The following is a 21,045-nucleotide window of genomic DNA, read 5'->3' on the forward strand; positions in this document are numbered from 1 at the left end:
AAAAGAAAAATCAAAAGGGAAATAGAAAATATTGAGAAAAAGTGATAATTTTGAAGAGGATCTTTCTCCATTAAGCTTTGCTTTTTTTTAGACAACCAACATCAACACACTTCCGACGAACCTTCGCTTCCAGTTCCTTCGCCTCTGTTTCAGTTTTGACGGTGCTCCTAGCTCCGACACGATTGTCACCATCTCTTCGCCATTGCACCTCCGACGACCGTTACACTATCTCCGTTTCACATCTCTCCAACAACACGATACGTACCACTGTGGGGTATTTTCGTTTCCATGCTTGTTTTTGTGTTTAATTGTTTGTCTTGTTTCTTTATTTTAATAAAAGAGAGAGTTAGTTTTCTTATTTTTTTAGAAAATTGGAAGCATTTGTTTCGATTAGTTTTTGAAAAAATATAAGTTAATTTTCTACTTTTTTTGTTTGTTATTTTTTTATTATCATTTAAAAAATTAGTTTTTTCATAACACTCATGTATTTCTAAGTTAGAATAGAAGAAAAATTGCAACTTTGTTTTATAGATTCCACACTTTTCCAGCTTTTTCATTCATTCATTCATTTATTATTATTATTATTATTATTATTTATTTTATATTTAATTATTTTATATTTTAGTAAGTAGAATTTGGTTAGAGAAAAAGATTGATAATTTGGATTGATTCACCTTTCAAAGTTTGGGCCTAAAAAGCAATATAGAATCCACACTCCATATTAATGGATACACCCTTCCTTTTTTATTTTTTATTGATTTAAATTAGTAATTAATTAATTAATTAATTAATTAGTTATAGTTTAATTGGTTAATTACATTTTATTTTGTTAAATAGATTATTCGATTAATTATTTAGTCGATTTCATGTCTTTTAAACGATTACTTAGTTAATTTCTCTATCCATGTCCATACCCTAACATATGTAAATAATCTCACTAACATTTTACCATGATTTCGATCAAATAATTTTCATAAGTGAATCTGAGGAAAAAGATTACCTGGATGAAATATCCAGTCGTAATCCCGAATATTAGGCCCAAGTTGTAAGAGCTTGTAAGCCTTATGTATTCGTCTTCTCTTCAAAACATTCCAATATTCAAATCTTTTTTCTCAATAAAATTTGAAGAAAAAGATTACCCTGGATGGAATATCCAGTCGTAATCCCGAATATTAGGCCCAAGTTGTTAGAGCTTGTAAGCCCTATGTATTTGTCTTCTCTTTAAAGCGCTCCAATATTCTAATCATTTTCATAAGTGAATCTGAAGAAAAAGATTAGCCTGGATGGAATATCCAGTCGTAATCCCGAATATTAGGCCCAAGTTGTAAGAGCTTGTAAGCCTTATGTATCTGTCATCTCTTTAAAATATTTGTAAATATTCAAACGTCTTTTCTCAATAAAATTGAAAGAAAAAGACTACTTGGATGAAATATCCAGTCGTAATCCCGAGTATTAGACCCAAGTTGTAAGAGCTTGCAAGTCATAAATACTCGTCTTTCAAGCCCGAAAATACATTCAACCAATCAAACACTTTTTTCGCCGACGTGCGATTGATCTTTAAAACCTTTTCATAAACGAAAGACATCTTGTCTTAAGGTGATGTAAAGCAATGCTTTGGCCATAATTGTTGAGTTGAGATAAGTGACGTTTTTCTGAATGTTGATTTGTAAATCCATTCGATGTGTGGAATGCGTCTGCTCCTCATTTATTTTGGGTAAAGCAATGTTTTCATTGATTAATACAATATAGATTTCGCTAAAATCGACCAACAAACAAACATTTTTCTACCCAGAACTACGTAAGCTTTGAGTTCTCTATTACACCTGGAGATACGTAGGAGCAGGATTTATAAATCTTGTCAGGCCCATTAATAAAAAACTTAGGTTTAGTCCCCTTCGTTGCAAAATCCAAAAACATTCTTCTCTCTTCTGTTCTTTTTTTCCCACCTAATAACTTGAGAAGCCTGACATTTCAAACTAACACTAACGCGCACAACTAACTTAATGGTTCACGTTGAGTACAACGGGCGTGAGGGGTGATAATACCTTCACCTTGCGTAATCGACTCCCAAACCCTGATATTGGATGCGATGACCATAATCATTGTCGTTCTTTCTTAGGTTTTATCGATATTTCCCCTTTCCTTTTTAGGAATAAATAAAGTTCGGTGGCGACTCTGTTTAGTCCATCATGCGAGCGTGCGATTGCGCTTCACTTAAGTCGTGTTCTCAGTTTTTGAGGTGCGACAGATGGCGACTTTGCTGGGGAATGATTCCCTAAGCAAGGCAGGCCTAGTTAGGTCGTATGTGTGCCTTTGATTGTTTACTTGTGTGGATTTTCTTTCTTGCTTTTGCTATGTTTATTGTCATATTGATATATCTGTTGTATTGGTTCCATTATGTTTTGGTACTTGGATACTCTGATTGCAAACCTTGTGGGAAAGACTTTTTACCCGAGTCTCTAGTAAAAACATAAGATATAACGAGGTTGAGTAGTGCGGGTCCGCGAGATGAATTTCGCATTGGGTCAATGCGAGAATCTTACTTACAGTAGATCCTTGGGAGGATCTTGTCGTCCGGCAAGTAAGTTGTCGTAAGCTTCGATATTTTCTAATGGATCCATGACTCTGAGGACCATTTGTATAACCTTAATCCTTTGGTCAACTAGGAAAGATGGTTACGTAGTGTGGGTCTGCGAGATGAATTTCTCATTGGATCGATGCCAGAACCTCACTTGGAGTAGATTCTTTGGATGAAGTTGATGCCTGGCAAGTAAGTTGCCACAGGCAGCAAACAGTCTAATGGGTCCATGACTCAGGGAACCTTTGTAACCCTAGATCATACCCGGTGAGAACCTATTCTTGGAAAGTAATCAGATTCATCAGTACCTCAGACTCTTGAACTTGTGTATTGAAAAAAACAAATATGCATGGCTTGCACCTACATCACCATACCTGCCATGGTACAATCCAAATGTAACATGTAAATTCCATAAAGGAGCATTGGGACATGACCTAGATTATTGCTTAGTGCTAAAAGCCTTGGTACGAGAACTGATTAAAAAAAAGAGCTTAGTCTTTGAAGAAGATCACCCGAAGGTCAAGTGCGGATACCATACTGGAACAATGGGGTACTCCGTCGAGGAATGGAAGAGTTTTAAGTTCAAGCTACAAAGATTATTTGACATAAGGTCACCAATACTCAAGGAGGAAAGCTCAAGTACATACATCTTGATTTCTGGGCCAAGTAGCGAGAAAGGAAAAGGACCTCAGAAACCCCTCAAGGTTTTGTACCACAAGGAAGAAGTCAGGGAGGTGGCTAATGAGATATAATTGTTTCTTGATAAGAGAATTGAGATATCACCTTGGATTCCTAATGTCACGACTCATGCCAACGAAAGCAAAGGAGAAGTGAGTAATGGATCCAAGAAGGCGGCGTCCAATGATGAGATTGAAGATAAAGAATTTGAAGACCGTCGTGCCAATGTCAAAAAGCTTGTTGATCCCAACTTTCAAGTGGCGGAAAATGAGCAGTTAGCAATACCCAAAGTGCCATACCAGCAAACACCATCTTTTGGTCTTCATTACAAATAATCCTGGTTTGCTCCTCATCCAAATTAATAAGCCCAAGGCCCGAGATATCGAAATCAACGTCAAAATCAGCGTAGGCCTCAAAATAACTTGGAAAAAAGAAATGTTCCTCGTCATCCAATCCTCATGACATATAGCCAACTTCTACAACCTCTAATACAAAACTCGTTGGTGGTTCCCAAGTCTCTCAAGCCGGTTTCATAACCTTACCCACCCGGGTATGACCTAAATGTGAAATGTGGATATCATGCCGGATCAGAAGGGCATTCTACTGAAGATTGCAATGCTTTCAAAGCCAAAGTACAACAGATGATTGCCAATAGGTACATAGCCTTTCAAGAAGGAAGCTTGGTGGTGAACGTTAACCTATCGCCCGGATAAGTGCGAAGATCTCAAAGGGTGTCCCCCAAAGTTAATGGATCAAGTTTGAAGAAGTCAATTCCCTAAACCTGGCAATCATTTGGTTATTTCATCATTTCTTTTGTAATGTCCTTGCATGTTGATTGTTAGTTGCTTTTACGCATTGTAGTTTTCTTTGAATTGGTAATATTAATGAAATGTTTATGCATCCTTTGAGTTAATCCATTCGTATTCACTCGTTTTTCATTTATGTTAAAAAAAAACTTCTCTCATTCACTTTTTTTATCAAACCGTTATGTTAACAAAGACTGGAAGGAGGATGATGAAAACGAAACACCTAAAATTGTTGTGGTAGGCTTTTGAAGAAAACCTTGTCGATGATGTAAGGCATTGTTTCAAATCCCCAAACACTGAAGAGATAAGGAGTTAATCCCTAGTCAACCACTTTGAGCCTAGAAGTTGATGTTTCTTTCGGATCTAAAACCTGTAATCTTAACCTGGGGCAGGGTAGTTATGTTCAGATAGTTTGAATGTTCATTCAATTTTCAAGAGGACTCGTCCATCTCTACATATCCTCCAAAGAAGTTCAACCACTTGTTATTCTTCGCACACATCTTGAAGTGTCGTAGAAACTGAGAAAATAAAAAAGTTGTAGTGGTTCTTTCTCATCCACCAATAACATGGCAGTCACAATTTTTTAAAAAAAGAAAGAAGAAAAAGCCCGCTAAGTCAAATACCACAAAATGACTTAGGGAAAAGTTAGGGCATCCCGATGGACCGAAAGCTTCAAAGAAGCAGTCAAAAAAAATTACGGATAAAGAAAAACAAAAAAAAAGAGGTCCTCAAATCCTCAACAAAACAAACCAAAATAAGGTGACTTCCATTCATGAAAATATATCTTGAACCCTCATCTTTACCATCACACCTTCGAACCCTCTTGGAAGTCGAATGCATGAGTCGAACTAACTGAACATAGGAATTGGAGATCATTAAGAAGAAAGGGTGGGTAAAAAATTAACTTTTGAGCCTTATACCCTTTTGTTTCAAGAACTGTGAACCATACCACATTACAACCCTTAAAAGACCTAATTGAGGTAGGGCTTATTCTAAAAGCATACTACAACAAGGTTATATTGACCTGACTCCAAACTATCTTTATTAATCATTTGATCGCACCATCTTGTACACTGTGAGTGACTAGATCATCATTGTATTCTTATCAGTGACCCATTCACTATATTTCACTCGTTCATATCAATAAATTTTGATTTCAATTTTTTTGCATAAGAACTGCATTAAAATTACCATTTTTCGAATGAGCAATCTTATTTGCAAGTCAGCGTTTAGCATCAAAGAAATTCCAACAATATACAGTTGAAGAACTTGATAAAGTGAAAGAAGTCCAGTCAGGGGCGAATCACTTTGAGTATCGGTTAATCCGAGCCAATCACCCTAAGGGTCATCTAGTCAAGAGTAATTTGCTTCAAGACTCATATTAGGGAAAACCACCTCAGAATCTCATTGAGTGAAACTATCCAAAGACATTCAGTCATAAGTCTACCATTTCAGGTTTTGTTTAATCAGGGTCAGATCACTGCGGTATTCAAACATTGGGGCAAGCCATCTCGATATCGTCGCATGTCAATTTGTTCCAAACTCACATTCAAGGTGAACATCTTCAAAGACCCAACAGACTGGGGAAAGATGAGCCACAGAGGGCCAAACCCCCTTCATGCTTTCAAACTGCTCAAAGAAATTCTGCCATACGTCAACAAGTATTGATTTTGAGACGAGTGCCCAAAAATTATGCTAGCACGATTCATTAATCCTCTAAAAGGATCCCATTGGCTAAGTTGTCGTTGTCAAGATTGATAGAATTCGCCTTTGATAATATCTATCATATATATTTGGTTGAGTTCTTGGTGTTGAGGAATCATGATCTCCATAAAAAGCCTCTATAACTCCCAGTCCACTCAGGTGTCAGCATTTTCATATCATGATCATTCATATATCATGCATAAAAATAAATTCAAATCATGCATAGCTGAAATGTACTTCGTGCTCATTTTGCATTGACCCAGGTCTTATTGTTGATCGTATATCCTTTGTCCTCTAATTCCAGTTTGTCTTTGGTGCCCTTAAACCATCATCTGGTTTTCGCAGTCGTTTTCAAGTCCAACTCAGTTGGCAATTTTGTCCATGAGGTTCATTTCCTTTTGCGGATTACCCGATGACTTTCCGGATTACTTCTTCGTTTATTGATGTATTTCCATAACTTGTCTGATGTATTTCCAAGTCTTTCCCCACCTATCTGATGTATTCTCAAATATGTCTGTCTTGTATTCTGATGTATTTCCAGAATTTCCTCAATGTATTATCGGATGTATTTATATTCTGATGCATTTCTAGAATATCCCTTGAAATTCAGATGCATTTCCAGAATTCATTTCTTTTACTCTCCGATGAATTTTCGGACATGTCACTTTTGTTCTGACGCACTTCCAGAACCTTTATGTCATTCCCTAACATTATTTCAAGCATTATTGGGGTCTCCTAAAATTAAGTTGTCACTAGGCATTATTCCAAGCTCAGTTGTTACTAGAACTCATTTTAAACCCAATTGTCGTTGGCATCACTGTCACTCTATTTGTAAATATAATTGTGATTGGTATCTGAAATTTTGTTGTCGCCAACATCATTTCAAGTCCAGTTGTTGCTGGAAAAGACCATTGTAGCCAGTAATTGTTTTACTAAAGCTTACAATCAAAGTCCAATTGTTGTTGGCATCAATCCGTTAAAAGCTAGTTGTAATCCATTTGCTTACGGTCAAAGTCCAATTGTTGTGGCACCTATCCGTTAAAAGCTGGTTGTAATTTGTTGCTTATGGTCAAAGTCCAATTGTTGTTGGCACCTATCCGTTAAAAGCTGGTTGTAATCCATTTTTTACGGTTAAAGTCCAATTGTTGTTGGCACGTACAGAGAGTTTGATTACCCTGTATTTCCTGATGGTTCCGTGAAAGTCATGTATGACTCATCATCTTGAGGAATTCCCAGAAGCTTAGAGATTTTTCGTGTTTGAAAACTCCAATGATATTGGTTTTGTTTGAACTACAAGCATGTAGTGCCTAGAATATCAGTCGAAATAATTTTTTCGGATCTACAGGCAAACAGGTTGAACTAATTGACGAATGTGTATCAAATCAGTTGACAAATTGTTTTTAAAATCAAGCTTCTAGACATCAGCTTTATTAATCTACGTTTCACGTAGTTTAATCTGGTATGCTCGATTTTATTTTTCAACTAATTTTTTGGCCACCTTTTGATCAGCTCGAGCCTGTTTAACCGGTCGAAATTTATTTCAAAATTAAAAGAAACACTGTATTTTTCCAATAAGTTTATTTCGACTGATCATTTTGGTGCATTCATTTTAATTTTTCGAGCACTTTTGCGCCTGACTTTTATTCATTTCTGAATTCGTTTATTAAAAAAAAATTGTCAAAAAATTTGAAATAAACAAATAGAATTAATTACATATTAAAATTTATTTTATTTTATTTATTTTAAATATATGGATTGTATTTCACTTAATTGGTTTTAATTCTTTTTTGCACCCAAAATATCAAAAAGGGTAATTTTGGCATTTTAAATTAATTGTGTTTCTTTGTATTGATCATGGCCATGAAATTTAAATTAATCTAGAGCTCATAGGTTTTATCCACATATTCCCTTCTTGTCCAATCAAAAAATAGAAATAATAATAATAATATTAATGAATAAAGAAAATCACAAAACAAAAAAAATATCTCTCCCTCTCCCTCAAACGTGAGGCAACAAAACAATCCCCAATTTCTTTGTGCTCTCACTGATCATCTTTGTGGCAATGAATCATAAAAAATGGAAAATTGGAAAAAGTAGAGAAAAGAGCTCTTGATCTAATATACACAAATGGATTCAATACACCCATAAAGGACAAACACTAGACCAATGAAAAAAGGCTTTTTTTTACCATAATATTAACTCCCTCTCACGTGATGCTTGGGATCACACACACCATAACTAACCAGGCTCACACATAAACCACACATACCTCTTCGTCAATAAAACAACCATAAAACATATATGTCTCTTCTCTCACAAATAAACTCCTTCGTTTTTCCAAACTTCACATTTCATAGATCAATACTAACAACTTCTATAACATCATAAAATCATATTTCTTCTCCATTTAACACCATTTTCTTCATGATACAAACCATTCATGTAAAAGCAACTTACAACATAAACTCATCACACCAACTTAACTTCTCTCCACTTCCATAAAACAACCATAACCATTAACCTTTTCTTCATACATAACACCTCAAATATTAACCACATCTCTTTACCCATCAACAACCATGAAAAATGGAAAAGAAAAATCAAAAGGGAAATAGAAAATATTGAAAAAAAGTGATAAGTTTGAAGAGGATCTTTCTCTATTAAGCTTTGTTTTTTTTTAGACAACCAACATCAACACACTTCCGACGAACCTTCGCTTCCGGTTCCTCTGCCTCTGTTTCAGTTTTGACGGTGCTCCTAGCTCCGACGCGATTGTCTCCATCTCTCCGCCATTGCACCTCCGACGACCGTCACACTATCTCCATTTCACATCTCTCCAACAACACGATACGTACCACTGTGGGGTATTTATGCTTGTTTTTGTGTTTAATTGTTTGTCTTGTTTCTTTATTTTAATAAAAGAGAGAGTTAGTTTTCTTATTTTTTTAGAAAATTGGAAGCATTTGTTTCGATTAGTTTTTGAAAAAATATAAGTTTATTTTCTACTTTTTTTTGTTTATGTTATTTTTTTATTTTATCATTTAAAAAATTAGTTTTTTCATAACACTCATGTATTTTTAAGTTAGAATTGAAGAAAAATTGCAACTTTGTTTTTAGATTCCACACCTTTCCAGCTTTTTCATTCATTCATTCATTTATTATTATTATTATTATTATTATTATTATTATTATTATTATTATTATTATTTATTTTATATTTTATTATTTTATATTTTATAAAGTAGATTTTGGTTAGAGAAAAAGATTGATAATTTGGAGTGATTCACCTTGTAGCGGTGTATTCGTCGCTATATGATCTATCGATTAAACCATAAGCTAAGAGATACCTTGAAATTTTCGAGTCGCCACCGCACTTTTATTTATCCAAAGGATTGGCTAAAAAGCGAACAAAAGCCTAAGAAGTTTTACACGTAGAAAACTAATAAAAAGATCAGAGATTCTGGGTAAGGGGTAAATTACGTAATGGGAAGGTGTTAGGCACCCACTACGTCCTAGGTACTCCTAGGGAGCCTTTTTCACACTTGTTGTAAAATATTGTTATTTGTTATGACATAAAGATTATGCAAACATGATTGGGATGGTGAGAAAAGAATGTACAATTTTATTATTATTGGGTTATTGGGTTCGAACGGATGAACCCGTTGCCTACGTACCTTCCATCAAAGGTAAGGATCAGAACGCCGTAGTTCGGCTAAAAGATTTCCAAAAGTGGGTTAGGTTCAATTTTAAACACAAACCCTAGGTCTTACGTTATCCACGGGAGAAAACTCAACCTTATACAGACAACAACGTCCACCATGTGAGAACAGCTTCAACTGGCCAGAGAGGGGTTAACCCTATAATAGGCGAGGAAGACTTATAATTCAATCACTAAAGACAGAAGGTGAGATTAACATCAACCACTAAGATAAATCAAACCTATAGCTCATGTATGAAAACATTAATAATGGACAAAGCCAAAACAATTGAGTGGATGAAGTTAACTGATTATGATTATGAAAATGGAGTCAAAGTATGATTAAGATCAATTCAAATAAGTATTATGAAATGGATTTTGGAAAAAGGTCAAGGACTTGAGTCCAGGTTTTTAGTTAGAAAAACATGAAGATGTTTGCACAACACTTATGTCAAGTTTAAAAGGTATAGTGTGAAAAGGTTCTAAGACGTAATGGATGATGAATGGATGAAGGATGGATAGTAAAACTTCTTAGAAGGTTCACTTCTTGAGATCATATAGCAGATGATTCAAGTGTGTCCTTTGGAATAGCAATTAATAATAACAAACAAACAAAGCAAGCAAAAGCGGATATCGGATGCCAATCACTGGTCTTATACCAATCTCCTAAAACAAAACGGGATATCAGAAGCCACTCGATGGACTTACACTAATCTCCACAGGCAAAGAAATAAAAGCGGATACCGGATACCAATATATGGATTTACACCAGTCTCCTAAAACAGAACAGGATATCAGATGCCACTCAATGGACTTACACTAATCTCCTCAGAAGAAAACAAAGAATGAAACATGGAAGTTAACGGCCAATCTATCTGGACTTAGGTTAACCCCACAGTATGCTCACAGGAAATCCAATGCCACATCACTGGGACTTACAATGGATCCTCACATACAAGAACAAAAGCAACAATATGATCACAGGTATGCAAATGCCAACTTACAGGGACTTATAACTGCAACCTCACATACAAGCAAACAGATCAAATTATGATCACAGGATAACAGATGCCAACTTACAGGGACTTATAACTGCAACCTCACATACAAACAGATGAACAAACTATGATCACAGGAAAGCAGATGCCAACTTACAGGGACTTATAACTGTCCTCAATGGGCAAACAACAATGATAGCATCACAAAACAAATGAGATGATCATGCATTAATGGCAATTGATGATGATGATAAATGCATAGCATACAAGCAAGCAAGTGCACATGAAGTAATCAATCAATCAGTGAATATCAAACAGCACACTCTATAGCCAAACAATGGGGGCTCACACAAGAGGGTTTGACTTTAACAGTCCACTGTAATGGGTAAAGGTTGCTCTTAACCTGGCCATTGAGGGGCTCAGGTGAAGCAGATGAAAAGGAGATGAGGGGTGTGCCTCATTGCTTCTATCTCAAATCAGAGAGAGCATAAAAGAAAGTGTGGGAGTTCAGAAAGTAGGAACTCTCTCCACATTATTGACTCGATTAGATCTTGGGTATTTATCTCATTGCTTCAACCATGTAATGGGAGCAAGAGAGGACACACTGAATAGTGGGGGATAGATTGCTTATCCCTACCTTCCACCAATTGCCTTACTTGAAGGACTTTTCCTGCTTAGGACAATTTTAAACAAACACAGGCATTGCCTCTTAAGGAGGACTTCAGACAGTTTGCCCGGTCAAATAACAGACCGGGTCTCCAGACTACATGAAGAAGAAGTATTTATACCTCAAAGCAAATGCTAAATAGCAAAGCAAGCAATCAAGTTCAAAGAACTTAGGCAACTAAAGCACCTGAAAAAGTCAAACTCATTAGTAAACAAGTCAACAGTCAAAATCAAAGGAAATAAACCAAATAGTCAACCACAGAGGGACCAATTGTGCAAGGCACAAAGACTCAAGTATGAGTCACCTACAAAACAAATTGTTAGCACATCATATAATTCAACTCAAACAAATATTTGAATGATCCTCAAGGCATTAGTACTCAACCTGAAACAGATGAACTCAAACATAAGCTCAGAAGACCACTAGGACTAGCCTAGGGTCAAAGATGGAAGAAAAAGTCAAGGCAGCAAGAAAAAGTCAACCCAAACCAAATCTAAACATTCAAGAAGCATTCTCAATTGGATTCATAATAAAATCATGCATCATGGTCATTTCATATGCAAAAGGATGCAAAGCATGGCAAAAGAAGCATACAAAAGTCAACAGCAAAGACTTCATTCAAAAGTCAACTCAAACATTTTCAAAAATCATGAAATAAATCACACTCAATCCTAACATCTAGCAAAGCAAGCATGTCAAATTTCAATGCATTTGGATGAGAGGAAGGCAGTCAAATAAAATCATAAAGTCAAATCAAATTTAAGTAAGCATGGTGAAAGTCAACAAGCATAGGTCAACTTCAAAAAATCATATCAATTTGAAAACAGAAGAGAAATGAATGAAATTTACACCAATGCAAAGCTTGAAGAGTCTAGTTGTCACATATGAAACTTCATGGACATACAATATGATTTGAGAATTTCACAAAAGATTTGGCAAGGCATAGCACAAAAAGTCAACAAAGGACCAAGTATGGAAGAAAATTCTCAATCAAATGGAAAACAGCAAGATTAATTCCAAGAAAATTCATACATCAATTAGACATACAAGGGATCATTCATGCAAAATTTGAAGTGATTTGGATAAGAGGAAGCATGTGAACAAAAATCATACATTTGCCTATCATTGGTGTGACACAAATTGTCACACCCTAATTCAAAAATTCATATCTATCAAACCACAAATGGGAAATCCACAAACTTTATATGGAAATGAAGATCAATGTGTCTAGTTTTACCACAAAAAATTTCAAAGGCAATGGATGCAATATGACAATTTCACAAAGAGAATGGCACAATGTATCATTTTGGCATACATGTCAAGAAAATATTTATCAGTTAAAATCCAGCCAATGGAAAATTAATTAAAATTCACAATAAAATTCTAGACTCATTTGTGAACATGTGTGAAAAATTTCATAATTTTTGGTGAAAAAATGAATGAGAAAATAATTGTTGAAGTTGGATGAAATAATGTAGCAAGCATGAACAAGAGCAAGGCAATTGGTCAACACAAGTCAACAGAATGGCATTTGTGTAATTCTGCAGTCACTTATTGAAGTGCTGCGTTTTGGCCCTACAAAACGAAATGTTTTGATTGGCTCTCAGCCAATAAAACAGTAACTTTGGCCAATGGAAGAATTTCTGAGTTTGGCATAAACCCTAGGGTTTTCTAACAGCATGTGCAAAGGCATTCCCAACGTTATCAACATCATGAAACAAAACAAACACACCACACAACAGCATCATCTTCTCATGATCTTGATCATTGAACAACAATCGAAACAAGCAAATCACATAGCAGTACCTAAACAGCATGGTTCTACAACAGCATCCATCACTTTTATCACAACAGCAATGGACCAAAACAAACAACAGCAAACAACTGACATAAAATGGATTCCAATGAGAAAGTAGCAGGGTTTATCAGCATGGTTCAGCATGGTTGCATGTCTATCATGTTCAATCGTCCATTTGCAGCATGGTTTCATAACAGCAATGAGCATAGCATAAGAGCAACATACAAACTTGACCAACAATTTCAACAGCATAGCATTCATCATGTAGGCAGCTTATGTTCAAACAATAGCAAAGTATCGTGTTCATCATGCAAACAACAAGAAAACAGCAACATGGTATATACTGCCAATCACACATACATTTATGAAGCTGAATTTTTCTGCTAGAAATAATGACAGAGTTCATTTTAGCAGCATGGCCTGGCATTGTGGTATCATGTATTCATCATTAATAATCATTCAAAATAAACAGCAGCATACAACATGTTTCAACACTGCAGCAGGGTATCATGGCATTCAGTACAGGCAGCATCATGGTTTAGCACAGTAGGTTCATGCAATTAAAACAGACAACAGCAGCAGTATTCATCATTCGACCAAACCAAAACAAATGACAGCATGGTATTTATTCTTGTAACATCATAACACAACCAAGTAGAACATGATCCAAGTGCATTTCTGGGGCAAGTTTATGGTTCAACTCAGCAGCATTGGTTTTAGCATCATTCAATATTTATCATCAAGCCAAATTCATCATTATACAAATATCATGGCATCACACTCATAAAGTTCATGCAATATGCAACAATAACAGCCAGCATTGACATATTCATCATCATCGTGTTCATCAAAACAAAAGCAGGCAACAGCATATAGCACCATCAAATGGATTTTCTCATGGCAAGTTCAAAACATCAACAGGATTGTAGTAGCATGGCTCTATGATTTGAGAAACAACAGCATTCATCACTTTATCACAACAGCAATGACCAACAGCATAAACAACAATAACAGGCCACAGCATGAAAGAATCATTGGACAGTTTGAGGTTTAGCAACATGGCAGCTCATGTATTCATCAAAATCATCATTGATTGAAGTTCCAACCAACAATCAACCAAACAACAGCAAACAACCGACATGGCAGCATTAAAACATGATTTACATGGATTTCTAGGCATGGTCATGAGGTTCCAAATAACAGTAGCAGGGTTTTATTAACACATGCTCATCAAATTCATCAACAGATCAAATAACATGATACCATAGCATTGCAAATAGCAATTATGCAACACCAAAACACGATGAACCAAACACACATCACATGAATTTCCTGGACGGGCCTTAGGATGTAAAAGGCAGCAGTAAGATTTATGCAGCAACAATCCATGTTCATCATATAATCAAAACAAGCTCATCAACAAATCAAGCAACAGTTTATGCGAAATTTTGGTGAAATCTGAGGTTTAAACACAGCAGCCATATGGTATTGAACATGTAACATAGATTTTCTAGGCAGCCTTAGGGTTTAAGCATAAACAGCATCATTGGCATTTGCAGCATGTGTTCATGTTCATCATGTAATCAAACAAAACAAAACAACAGCAACAACATGTTCATGCATGGATTTCAGGACAATTCAAATGGGATTTTCAAGAAAAATGCAGCAAGGTTTTCATGCGTAGCACCAACCAATGACAAAGCAATACATGGTTCTTGGAAAATTCTGGGCCCATTCATGATTCAAGCATAACAGTAGCAACAACATCAGGTTCATGCTCATGATCCATCATTATTCAAACATCAATCCATAACAAAGCAACAATTAGTCATGAACACAAAACTGGACAGGGCAGGTTGTAGCAGCAGCCTAATTCATTCATCAGTCTACAGCAACAGTCATAATTATCATGTGCTCATCATGTTTAAAAAACATCAAACTAAAATCAAACCAAGCAAAAACACAACAGCAGATAGCAGCAAGGCAACATCAGTGGTAGGTTTTTAGACATGGGGCAATTGCAACCAATACCAACAAATAGACAGCAAGGCATATTCATGTTCATCATGTAATCATCCAAACAGCAGCACATAGCAGCATGGTAGTAATATTCATCATCAAAATGCAGTATTAACCAGCAACAACAAACATGAACCATGGAAAGTTTGGGCATATTAAGACAGCAAATCAGCAGCAGGGCTTAATCAAGAACAGCATTCATCATCATCATGCAAAAATCATCAAGAATCAAAGTGCTCAAAAAAATGAATCCAATCATGCCAAACAGCATCATTAAGCCTCCAGCAACAAGAATATGGTATGCAATTTCATTAACTCATCATGTCCAAACCAAATCGAAGAAAAATGCATTTACACATGAAAATGAAAGTTCAGATTTGACACGATATAGTCCACCATTTCAAGCAAACTAACATCCATTAAAATCAGCAGCAAATGAACTATTTAAAGCATATCATGGCATAGCAATCAATGAAGGTCGAAACCTTACTTGGTTTTGAAGAAAAGTGAGCTACAGTGATGTTTTTGATGATCTTCTTTGATACAGATGCCCTTTAAGCTCTACAATGATGGGATATTGAAGTGGTGAGCTCAGCCCAGCCTGGAACTCTTCAAATCTATTTCTGCCATTGTCATAGCTTGAGGAAGAACAGAACTTGAGACTGTGGTACAGGTGAGGTTTTCTGGTTCAATAGAGTTCACAAAGGTGACTAGAGCTTGAGGGAAGCAAGAGTGGATTGAGGCCTTTGAAGATTTGAGCAGAAAAATGTCAATTGCCAAAAATGCAAGAAGAGAGAATGAAAGTGTTTTTTCGTGGAGGCTGCAGTCTAGGGTTGTGAGAATGTCAGAAAAATGCATTTATATTGTCTGTTTAAAGTTGGTTTAGAGAATGATAATCTTGCTTAACTTAAATGTGGTTTTTGCCTTTTTGCTAAATGTGTACAAGTGGAGATTGGAGGGTGTGTTTTGCTGAGAATTTGGGCTGGGCACAGGCTGTACAGACTGTATGTTTGTGCTGTTTTTGGTTATACATGGAAGGCTGTACCTTGCTTTGTTCTTATGCTCCAATTTGCAAAAATAACAACTTGTGCCACTTTGGTCAAAATGAGGTGTAAAGGTGGTATGATGATGGTTTATGGCTTTGAGCAAGTTTCAAATAGGATGTGAAACATTTCCCAATTGGCCAAGTCAAGAAAAAATCAAAAACTCAAAAAGTCAAAGTTTGGTCAAACTTTGAATTTAAATGCAAAAGGTCCAAAATGCCATTTTGAATGGTAAGGTTTTAGGTCATGAAATTTATATTTTTGGAAAGAGGATGAAAAATGTGGTTTGTAGGAAAAAACCCCACCAAATTTGGCCTTATGGTTTGAGAGATATGGCTTGTTGAAGTTCAAAAATTGGTGAGAATGATTTGATCATATCTTGACAACCACACATGGGATTTTGATGTTCTAGGACTTTTTGAAAATGGGAAGACAAGATCTTCAACTTTCATGTTGGGCAAAAATTCATTTGGAGCTTGTATCATGATGCAAGTTTAAGATCAAGAAGTTTCCATTTTTGGCAGTTGAAATTACAGGTCCACTTTCTATTTCTGGAAAATTTCTGATTTGACTTGATTTTCTTCCATGATGAGGTTTGACATGATATATGAGGCTTATACAAGCATGAATGAGCTTCTTCAAATCAATTCTATCCATCAAATCACTGATTAAATCAACTGTTGACCAAGTTTGACTTTTCTAGGGTTTTGGACTGATTGAACTTCTTCTGATGATTTCCAAACCCTAAATCCTTGAGAACTTGACTTCAAATGATGTCTCAAGTCATATGAACTTTTGATTATTGATCATGATGTCCAAATTCTGCAAGAATGGCCATCATCCATTGCTTTGACTGATCAATGACTGACTTTGACCTAATTGCTGATGATTGCTTCCACTGCAAGCAACAAGGTTAGACTGACAATATTTTTGTACTTTTTGAATGATACACATATGAAAGCAAAGATATACAAATGCAAAGCATGCTTGGTGATCAAGAAACAAACCCACAAGGCAATCTATCCACTAAGAGGGTACAAAGGCATGCAATGATCCTTGAGGCCATGATATGAATGATATGGGCCATGAGGGATCTTAGGGCCCAAAATTGGGGTCTTACAGATGCCCCTATTTAAGGTCATTCTAGCCGGAGAAGTGAAGTTTAGAAATCTTCATCTCGACGCGGTAGAATGGGCTTAAATAACAGTAATGAGACAAATTTTGGTCCCTAAGAGACCTCATGATGCAGATGTATGCGTGCAAAAGACACAAATTCTGTGGGGAACATGATTCACACAGAAGAAAAGACGATCCATCGGAGTAATACACTCACCAGGAACAGAGACTCTGACAAGACTCTATGGGGATAATAAAAGAAATGAGATGCGTGGACAAGACACGACTCTAAACTGGGGAAGATGAACTGACATAACGTGAACAAGACACGACTCTGATTAGGAAATAACAGAAAACAGACTGGAGAACTCACTGGGGAGTGAAGGACTCACACTGGGGAAAGAATTCCAAATGGAAAATAAATCCATTGGAGAGACACAAGCTGACTCCTGAGGGGAAGCAACAAAAAGTTCCACTGGGGAAAGCAACAAAAAGAATGAGATGTTACCAGGCATACGGGTAACAGACTCAAGAAAATCTGACTCCACAGGGGGACCGAGGTCATAATAGGGAGCAGAAAGGAGGGAACACCAAGGATACCGGTTACTGGGTATATAATAGGTGACCGACCAAAGCGTGAATTGGATTTCACTTCCAAAACACTCATCATCCTGAAGGGAGCTAGAAAAGCAAACTGGTTTATAGGATGGACATTCAATTTCACAAGGAAAATGAATCTTACTCTGAGGGGAAAACAATCAAAAGATCGACTCAAGAGTGAACGAGATATAATATCCATTACCGTCAGAACGTGGATAGAATACTTGCATGAGATATATTATCTATTACCGTCAGAACGTAGATAATAAACTCGCATGAGATATATTATCTATTACCGTCAGAACGTAGATAATAAACTCGCATGGTAAGAAACACCAGAGATACCGGTTACTGGGCATATAATAGGTGATCTACCGAAAACGTGAATTGGATTTCACTTCCAAAACACTCATCATCCTGAAGGGAGCTAGAAAAAGCAAAGCAACTTACAGGATGGGCATTCGAATCCATAACGGGAAAACGAATCTTACTCAAATGGGGACACAAACCCAAAGAGTGCATGAGATATAATATCCATTACCGGCAGACCGTGGATAAGATACTCGCATGGAAGATTATCCACAACCGGTTACTGGGTTAAAAAAAGGATAAATCAACCGAACAGAAAGGCATCGGGATACCAAACTTGGTATATAATGATAACCACTCAAAAGGAGCAACAGACATTACCAACAAAAGGGTAAATGAAAGGCGATCTGCTGAGGATAAGTTGCAAGCATCCGGCAATTATCGACAGGGACTAGCTGGGGAGGCATTGATAAAGAATCAATGATCCAGGGAACAAATCACGAGCATACGGTGAAAAGACCCATTGGGGATAAAATTGCTAGCATACGGCAATTATCTACAAAAGACTTGCTGAGGATATAAGTGCTGATCTGAGCAACTTATACAAGCAAAGGAAAATCATCATCAAATATTGAATGAAGATAACCACAAAAATTAGGGTTTACATCTACCGAATACGGGGTAGAAGACCAACAACTCCGCATGGGGATAGAACAAATCACAAATCCGCACGGGAAACCAAAATAGGGTTATAACAAACCACAAACTGCTGAAGAGCAGAAAAATAGGATTTTACAACTACCGGGTATTAGGTAGAAAACCAAAAACTCTGGCTGGAGAATAAAAGGTGTATAACCACAAATTCTGTTAAGAAAGCCAGGAAAAGATAGGACTTACAACTACCGGTTACTGGGTAGAGGCCCAAAAACATTCCGCTGGGGAACAACCCACTGGGAAGTACAAGATATCTGACAAATAGCCGATTCGGGAACGATCCGAAAAGACAGACTGAATCAAGACACGTCCTAATGAGGATGTAACTCAAATAGGAAAATCCATCCCAATATATGTGTTGGGAGGAAACGGAAGAAACCGTCATCCACGAGGATATATCTCAGTGGGGAACTGCAGAAGGAAAGACTACATTTTCTGCTTATGGGGCTGACTCTATATGGAGAGATTTTAAACACCCGACATCTGCTTGGGGAGATCTGTAAAGAGATCTATATCCATAGCAGGAGACACGACAAACAAAAGATATATGGCGAAAAATGCAACATGAATATCTGAATGTTTAATGAATATGCATGAATATGCGTGATTGATGTTTGATGAATGCTGACAAAACAGACAATTCTAACACAAACAGGTTCAGGAACAAACGTCCGGTATTATACTTCCAGGGGAAAAACCAGCTGGAAAGCCAATCTGCGGAGATCTACATGCTGTAAAGCGAAGATCTGCGGGTACTGCTGAAGAAGCAGAGAATCATAGATATTAGGAAACTACCCGATCAGGGTACAGAAAGTCACAACGGGCAAAACAGCCACCAAGACAAATCTGTAGGGGAACAAGAGAAGTCCCAAAGTATCGGCAGGGGATCCCAGTGTCAACTGAGAAACAAAAAGGTGCATAAGCACGAACTGCTGTAAAAGCAAATCCACATAACTCCGCTGGGGGACAACCCACTGAGGGAGAATGATATCATCCAAATAGAATCTAACTGCATAAGCAACTCTATTGGGGAAAACTGTCGGCTACTCTCTTGGGAACCAACCACTGAGGGAGGACAGATCAAACAAATAGATTCTGCAATAAACCACTCCACTTGGGGAGAATACACAGCAAATTGATCACAACAAGTAGATTCTGCAATACAAGCCACTCTACTAGGGATCACAGATAGTCAGGAAATCAAATCCGTTCACTGGAGGTTAGAGCCGTCATCCGACCATATCGGGGATTGAAAGAGTATTCAACAGGCAAAAACCGCCACAACAAACATTCTGCAGACTAAGCTGAGGAAAAGATGGTTGCAATACTGGGATGTCAACCCAAACAACCACCGAGTAGGAAAATAAATCCTGCTCTGCCGGAGAGAATAACTCTGATGGAGAGATAGCAACAATTCCACAGACGACTTCGCCGGGGAAAAGGTAAAGTACCGGGTATCAAACCACTGATTTACCAAGTCTTCAAAAGAAAACAAACGTGCTGAGGAAACAGACAAATCCTGCTGGCACACTGCATGGGGAAAAGCGGTAACAACTCCACCTGCAACCCTGGTGGGGATATCAATAACAGCTCTACTCGCGACTCCGAGGGGAGTATCAATCAATCAGTTATACTCATGACTGTGCTGAGGAGACAAATAAAGTCTGGGGATCTGACCCACTGGAGAAAACGACGGGGCACCAAGATAACAAACCATCACCGCCGAAACTTCTCAAGAAAAACATCCATGCTAGGATAGACTGCTGCTGGAGAGAACGAAGTCTTCAACAACACATCACTTGCGATTGTACTGGGGAACAACCCCAACAACAACTCTGTTTGAGGAACAACCCCAACAAAGATCTGAAGAAAGAAGATACCACCAAACCAGGAGCATGAACAAATGTCTTACCTGTTGGGAATCATGCCACCCTCGGGAGAGCACTGAGATATTCTTGAGTATCCTTTCAATCTTGTGAATGTTCACTTTGTTTAAAACAACAATTTTGAAAAATTTGATTTGTATAAAACAATGACATTTTATCAATTTAAAACATGCAAAACATTTGTTGAATTGAAACAAATAAGAGTGCAAATAAATTGGATAAAAAGCTCAAATTGACTTGATAGAATGGTAGCCTGCAAATGGCAAGACTCCATAGATCTGTACAAATTTGAAATCAGTGATATATATTGGAAAAGGGCTACATTGAACATAATGATCCTTTCTCTACCAATTTGAATCTCGATGTATCCGAAGCTTCAGTTGACGACGAATCGAGAATCTGCTGACGAAATGACGACTGATGAACCAGAAA

The sequence above is a fragment of the Lathyrus oleraceus genome, chromosome 3 (assembly GCF_024323335.1).
Source record: "Lathyrus oleraceus cultivar Zhongwan6 chromosome 3, CAAS_Psat_ZW6_1.0, whole genome shotgun sequence".
In the NCBI taxonomy this organism is placed as follows: Eukaryota; Viridiplantae; Streptophyta; class Magnoliopsida; order Fabales; family Fabaceae; genus Lathyrus; species Lathyrus oleraceus.